Consider the following 8,234-nt stretch of genomic DNA (forward strand, 5'->3'; position numbering starts at 1 on the left):
CATCATGATTTTCTTATGGAGGTAAGGTTGCCACGGTGTTAAGCTTCATGTTCGGAGCTCTGTCCTCTTGAAGCAGATGTAAAGTGTTCCCCATGTTCACAATGCATGCTCTTCTGTTTAAATGTCATTTCTGTCATCACAAATGTGGGGCCATCAGGCAAAACACTAACTGAACATGGAGTACATTTGGATTATGTATAGAAATAATGGCAGGCAGAGACTCTCGAGAACTAGGCATTTATTTACCAAGCTTGTTCAGTATTTGTATTTCAGAGACAAACACAAATCACCATCGTGAAGGTTCCTGGGTCTGGGGATTCCAGCAATGTCTTCTCCACAGAGAGGAGTTTCAAACATTGTGTTTGTCTGTGTATGGGGAGAGAAGAAACAGCACATGTGATCAGTACAATCTAACTGGGCACAGACAGCAGGGTATCTGCAGGAAAGCAAACTGGCAGTGGTGGAAAACAGTTCCCTTCAGTTTTCTACTATAAGCTACAATACACATTGGCAAGGAAGTTGGAGGAGTCTTCTGGGGCTGGAATGCTAATCCAAAGGTGCACATTTCTGTGTTTCCAATTAGTGAGAATTGTCTGAGCTCATCTAACAAAAGTTCAGGTAGTGTTGAGGGGAAGGAGGTCTGAGAAAGGCTTGGGGTAGGAGTGCTGGGTGCTCACCTGAGCTGCAGGGGCTGCTGTATTCAGCAAAAATCACTTCATCTGAAAGACATGAAATTCAACCTTGAGAATGGGTGGTTTTGAGAGAGGAATTTGTGGAGGGTGATGTGTTAGGACTGATCACTTTCCTCAATCAGGACCTGGATGATTGCTGAAAAGTCATCTCTCAAGACATCAGACAAACCAAACAAGGGAATTTCTTCCCTTGAAACTGCTGGTTGATAATTTTACCCTGGGCCAGCATGATGGTTCACTGGGCAAAGGTGATTGCTGACATGACTTATGACCTTAGTGAGTTCAGTCTTCAGGATCCACATGGCAGAGGAGAGAACACATTAACGGAAATGGTAACCAGACTTCCAAGGCACTGCAATGTGCCAGCCTCTCACAAAACAAAGAAACAAACATACACCAACACTGGAACCATTTACCCTGGAAGAATATCAAAGTGTGCTTCTCCTACAGTGTTTGAGTGGAGTAGCAGCTGCAATCCTTGTACATATATATCCTTTCAGATTCTGTGCTATGTTTCTGTTTTTCCTTCAATATTTCTTGAATTATTCTAGTCTGAAACATTTCGTATTATCTCTTCACTTGATAGGAAATCCCCCATTTAATTCCCCAGCTCTGGTTTTGCTCTATTTCTTTGGTCACCACTGTGCACACAGACTACAGTTTTCTCTCATCTTTTTATTTCTACTGTAATTATTGGTACAATTCTTCATCTTCCCATTGCTGTGATCCTAAGAAGATCTGTGTGTATTTCAACCTAGAGGTCCTATTTTGTAAAATGTTTTCCCTTGGGTTACATGGACATGTTGGATCTCACATGATTTCTTGGACAAACATGAACAAGACATCAGTAGATGAATAAATTGAAATTTTATAAATGGTTGTCTGACCTACACAATGTCATTTCAGTGTCTGGAAAATAATTGTTTTTAGCAGTGGGTATGGTGGCATAATCCTGTAATAACAGCATTTGGGAGGCCAAGTCAGGGGGACTGAGAATTTGGGCCAGCCTGGGCTACATAGCGAGGAACTGTAAGCAAAACAAATCAAGACAACAAGGGTCCGTCACCATCCCTTGCTCACCTGTCTCATAGTAGTCATAGACTTTCACAATGGCAGGCTGCAGGTTCCTTACTGGGATGTCTTGTTGAATGATGAAGGAGAAGGCCAGTGTCTGATTGGTAACCTGGGAAAGAGAAGAAAATAATCTAGATTCATGTAAGTGACTAGTGTTTTTCTTCAGTTTTGTATTGGATAGCAGTTATCCTCACAGTCAAGGTCTTCAGTAACTGCCCACCTATGTGGATGGTGATATGGTGGTATGGATTTCAGACCGGAGACTGGATAAACTGAAGTAGAACGACCTGGGAGTATATGAAGCTTTTCCAGTCTGTTAAACCATTCCAAAAATCCACATTCCTCCTTAATGTATGATATTTGACTTTGTTCATTGTGAGAGTTAAACCCTTTGACTTGCTGACTTGAGACCCTATGTGAAGTCCCAGGAAAGCCAGCAATGGGGAAAGAAGTTGTAAAGATTATTATTATTAGTAATAGTATGATAATAATTATTATTATTACTATTACTATTTTTTTAGTGTGTTTGTGTGTGTGTGTGTGTGTGTGTGTGTGTGTGTACTGATGACACCTACAACAGGGAATCAGAACCCCTTGACAGGAGTTACAGGCAGTTGTGAGTTGGGCTGGATTCTTAGAACTGATTTCTGGTCTTCTGCAAGAGCAGTTTATGCCATTAACTGCTGAGTCACATGTCCAGATCAGAGAAAAAGAATCCAAATATCATGTAGTGTGAGGTAACGAGCCTCTAATTCTAAAGGCTCCCTTTAGACTTGCTTTTCTCCTGCTATGTGCTTCCCACCTAGACTCACCAAGAGAGAAACCTCACCTCAGCATGTATAGGAAGGTGTGAAAGACTCTCACCTGACCCACATAAATCAAGGACTGTCAACCTCAACATGTCTAAGGAGGCAGGAAGGAATCATACCTGATCCAAATATAATAAGGCATTGTTGTTGCTCACTTCTGTTCTGCTCACATGCTCTAATCTTTCAAGCTGAAAAATGAGAGAAACCCTCAATATTACTGAAAATGCCAAGGCCTTGGGGGCAGGGTGAGAGAAGCAAATGAAATGGGATTGAAGGTGATAGAAAGTTGATGTTATTGAATTCATTTAAGTGAATGGGAAGAAACTTTTCCAGTAAGAATGAAAATATGTCCTGAAAATTGTGAATGCTACTCTAGTAAAAGCCCAAGTGAATATGATCTGATGTAGTAGTAGTTATTTTGACTTTATTAGAATATAAAAATAATCACCCATTTGATAGTACTTACCCCCTATTCTCTGTGCTCTGCTATTTAAATTAGCTTTTGTTAATTATCATAGTTCTTCAAACATCTAAAAGTGCACCTACAATTCTGGCATTTAATAGTATTTTCCCCTGAATCACTATTGACCATGATCATTACACTTTAAAAGTTATTGTTAGGTAGATTGTGGTTTCAATGAACTCAGAGACCTTTCTTATGTTTCTTGTGCTCTCTTATGTTTATGGCTGCTATCACAACCATACTTAGATCAGCATCTTAACAACATCCAAGTGTGTTAAATTAGTGCTAACATTGCTGTGACATGGGTTGACATAATTATGATGGTGTTGGCAGGCTCCTAGTCTGCGGATATAGAGAATCCAAACATCTCATTTCTGCTTACCTTTTTCACTGTTGGTTTCAATGGGATGAAACCAGATACCATCTTCACATCAACAATCACCATGTTGGAGGCTGGCCGGCTGCCTGTGTAACTATAGACCAAAGAAATGGACAGAAGGAGTCATTTTAATAGTTTGAATCTTGCCTACATTAAGGTCTAGCAGTAATTCCTGATGTAGCCTGTGTGATTTTTCCATTATCTTATAATATATAGCCTTTATTGTCAATATAAACGGACTGCATAACATTATCATCTGGAGAGTGAATTAAAATGGCTGTGTCCACCAAGCACGCTGGCTCACCAGCAGTGTCTGTTTATCCAGTAAGAGACATCATATCAAAAACAAGTATTTACAGAACCTGAGGGCTGATGGATGACATTGTCCTTTGTCACACACACATACGCACACACACTCACACACACTTGCATATGTATGATGATAAGTCATGCTGTGGATGTAGTCTTTCCATCCAAGATCCCTTTGGTTTCTGCAGTTAGAACCTGTTGTTGGTTATATTTTGTATGAAGCTTTTGACGGATGTCAGAAGAACTGAATATCTTTTTTCTTCTAGAAAAATGGAATCTTAAAAGGACAGGAAGGCTATTCTTTGTTGTTAAATAAGAATAACCCATGTTATGGTCTTATGGAAAAGAATTATGTATACTTTTATTATGATAGTCGGCAAGAAAGGAACCCTAAAATTGACCAATTAGAAATTATAAGTCTACAATTCTTCATTGTTCACTTTGTTGAAGTCCAGTATTCTTAATTATTTGTTTTTACAGATAAAACATAATGATGACAAAAAGACTCATTTTAGATATCTTTGAACCTGTTCCATGAAGAGTTCTAGGAAGACAGCCCTATAGTAACTGAAAGACAGAGACAAAATCTCATACAGAGACAGACAGATGTTCATACAGAGACAGACAGATGNTCATACAGAGACAGACAGATGTTCATACAGAGACAGACAGATGCTCATACAGAGACAGACAGAGGTTCATACAGAGATAGAGACAAATGCCTATCTCATACCTGATTTCTAGTGAGATCTGGAAGCTGTTCTGGCCTTTGGGGTTATCACAAGTTAGAGGTACTGTCCGTACCCGTAGAGCAAATGTAGACAGCTGCTTCTCCATGTGTATGTTGTATCTCAGCATGGTCTGACAAGTATTGAACAGAAATATTTCACCTTCAGTGCACTGTGTCCTTGGATCAATTTTTCACATTTTGAGCATATTGTGTGCAGGTAGGCAAAGTCAGACTTTTCATTTTGGGGAAGGAGGCTCACAGCTGCATACCCACACCTTCCCAGCATCTTACCTGAACATACACACATCCTTCCCCTGACACACTGATGGTATAGTCCCCGGGAATGTCTGGTAATGGGACCTGCTGCAGTGACAGGTGATTACTGTTTTCCACTTGGAACTTTTGGGAAAATGACCCTGAAGATTGGATGGTCACCAAAGCAGTTTTCTGGTTTCTGGAAAAAGTCACTGCTCCATACTTGGACAGAGCATCAAGGGCTACCACAGTGTCCTGATGGAAATGAATAAAAAGATTGAGGGTAGCATCCGTTTGGAAGGTCTTGAGCTCTTCCTAAAGTTTGTTCTAGCTGTCACGAGATATTGTCTCTGGTTATTTGAGTTCTAGACTTTATTTCAGGCTTTAATATAGAATACATATATTTGAGAGTCAAAAACATTCACATAGTTTTCCTCCTTGGAGCACTGTAGCCATTAAAAAATATAAATACAAATGAGATTTTTCTCCTGGCATTCATTGTTTTTCCTCCCTTTGTGCCTGGTTCCCTTGTTTATGCCTCCACAATCCCACAAAATCACAACTTGCTTCTGAATTTGCTAAGTCATCAAGACACACAAACAGCATGGCCAAGTGCCTGTTCTGATTCAGTCTTATGAAACAGGAAAATCTATGATTTCGTCTTGTGTTTCACCGCCTTGCTGCTCAGCGGCATATGTTGGGGATGTGAACTTCATGCTCCAGAAAGGATCTCTGTCACATGATCCTTCCCTATCTGGAGAGCTCCAGGTGCTACCCTGAGAACAGAGCCCAACCAGGGAGCAGAAACGTGCAGCGAGGGTTTTACTGCCACAACACGGACAGTCTATTGAAAGGAAAGAGGGAAAGAACTGAACTGCAAATCATGGTGGGTATGATCACGTAAGTTTTCGTTTCATATGTTGTATTTCCCCTCTAGAGGACCCTGCCATCTCACTGTAGTTTTCTGGAGATGAATTCTGCCATATATGCCCAGAAGACCTGGAGGATAAATTACAGTTATTATGGTAGATGTGTATTTCCGGGGATGGGAGATATTACCTCTTAAGAGTTCTACTGACTACAAGATAAAGTGAATAGTTTACAGACTTGGTTGTTTCCAAGTATCAAGAGGTAAAGCTGGGTAGCAGGACCTCCTGCTGGTCTGGAGAAAGCCTGAGGTTGACCTATTCTTACATAAGATTAGGAGAGTCTGTCAGGAGAAGGGAAACAGCTGTACCTAAGGTCAGTTGGGAAACAGACATGTCAGTTTGGCCTTAGGTCTCTACATACTGTTCTAGGGCGAGGGAGCTATGTCTAGGATTGTGGATATTTGCCATTGTTTTATATTAAGGATCGGATCTGGGTTAGAAGTTCTCAGCAATATCAGACTGTTTCACTAACCATGGTATGAAGAGAGCTCCTGTGTCTGGGAACAGGAACTATGGCAATTTGTTACAAGATTTATCATCCCTCACTTCTTACAGACAGAAAAAATCCTAGACTAACATTTCCTTGTTCTCTCCTCTTCATCTTTTTACTGTTTTGTGTCTCTTGTTCAAATCTCTCAATCCAATGGGGACTCTGAAGGAAAACCACCAACCTGTGTGGAGGAGAAGCCACCATTGGAGTTCTGCTGCTTTGTGAGCCACAGGATGGTGCTCGTTGACAAAGTCAGATCCTCAGGCGATGGGGCTGGTTGGGCAGTGAGGCGAGCCAGGACCACATAGGCATTCATCTCTACTTCGGTAGACGCAGCCTGGGGTTTGTACAAATGATGCTCAGATTTACTGGGTTTTTGAGGTCTTTCCCAATGGATGGAGTTGTCTTAGGGTAAAAATAGAGAAATAATTAAAAGTCTGAGTGGTCAATGACTGCAAGTCCATATGTAGAAAGAAGGACCTATAAAAGGTTGTAGAAGGTTTGAAAAATTTCTCTCACAGTATGCCCAGCATTGATGATCCTCACTCAAAATCTGCACTTGGTGTTATTGGCTGTGATTGAGAAAGCCCATGGACAGAAATGTGTAAGTTATTAACTAAACTACTCCTCCATGGTGCTCTAGCAGAGCTGCTGAGGAGACAATGGCAGACATGATTCTTTTACTCCTTAGCTCCCTCACACCCAACAAAATGTTGCTTGTTCAGTGTTCAAACCAAATGACTTAGTAAAGTTTCCCAGTAAGTCTAGAGTTGCAATTGAAATAGCAAAACCTCGATGTATCTTTCTTCTTTGTGTTCTTTGTAGTCTTTACTACTCCTGGTAGGTCTATCATTAGCAGAGAGAAATGCGAAGCTTTAACTATGTTCACCTTTGTAACCTAGTTAGACCTGTGTGCATTCTTCTTTGATAGTATATTTGTTGATTTTGGTCACATTGTCAGAAAATACTAAACAGAAGGCTGTTGTATAGAAGGAAGACTTATTTCTTAGTGGGGCAGTCCAAGGAGAAACCTCAGCATGCCACAGAGTCAGGATTATCAGCTCTTTCCATGATCCATAAGCTCACCTGCTTTTCTTCATGGGCGCTAAATAGAGAGGAACTTGAGAACACACATTCTTACCTTCTTTTATAGCTTCCTCATCAAGTGACTTAAGGATTTCATCTCTCTTATCCTGGTTCCCCGCTAGAGCAAAAGCATAGGCCATCAGTGCCTTGGTGTACACAAAGCTACCATTTCTTCCTTGCACTATGGTCTTCCAGGATGACTCTAGGCAGCTTAGGGCTTTGGAGACAACATGATGCTGTTGGCAGAAAAAGGAAAACCAGCTATGTGGAAAAAGGGTTCTAGAATGTCTTGAGACAAATATAGAGGCTATAGGGGTTTATGCTTTTCAAATCAATCCTCCTTCCCTCCTGTCTCCTCCCCTTCCTTCTTCTGCCTCCCTTCCTCCTCCCGACTCTTTCTCCACCCCTCCCTCCCTTCCCCTCTGTTCCTTTCCCTCCTTCCTTATCCCTTCCTCCATTTCTTTCTACTTTTCTCCCTCTCTTACTTTCTCTTATCTCCCATCCTCTCTCCTTCCTCCCCTCTCCTCACTCCCTCTTCCCTCTCTTCTTCCTCCCCATTCTTTCTCTCTTTCCTTTCAGTTCCCTCTTTTTCTTTCCCTTCCTAACCTCTACTTTCCCTCTCCTCTTTTCCCCTTCCCTCTCCCCTTCTTCTGTTTCACCTTCCCCTCTCTCATCCCTTCATTTCTCCCTTCCTCCCTTCCTTCCAATTCCATCCCTTCCCATCCTTTCCTTCTTCTCTTACTTCCTTTTTTATTTCCTATTTTCTTCCTGTCACTGATTATCCGTCTTCCCTCTCCTCTATCTTTTGGGAGCCATTTCTTTTTATAAACTATATTCCATTTAAGATACAGACTAATAGGGCTGTGTTTTTGGGTTGATTTTTGGAACATATTCAGGATTTCATTGAGTAGGTGAATGCTCATGGATGTACTCTAACAAATGCATAGCATTGTAAAAAAAAAAAAAAAAAAAAAAAAAAAAAAAAGCTGCCACTTGGTTCTAGAGAGGATAGAAAGCC

At 41.0% G+C, this 8,234-nt stretch overlaps 1 pseudogene; it reads right to left on the reverse strand.

Moving 5' to 3' along the window:
* Positions 1-221: 221 nt before the first annotated feature.
* The window catches only part of LOC110315146, a 30,612-nt pseudogene continuing 22,599 nt past the window's right edge, over positions 222-8,234 (reverse strand).

This window comes from Mus pahari, unplaced genomic scaffold (assembly GCF_900095145.1).
Source record: "Mus pahari unplaced genomic scaffold, PAHARI_EIJ_v1.1 scaffold_9129_1, whole genome shotgun sequence".
NCBI lineage: Eukaryota > Metazoa > Chordata > Mammalia > Rodentia > Muridae > Mus > Mus pahari.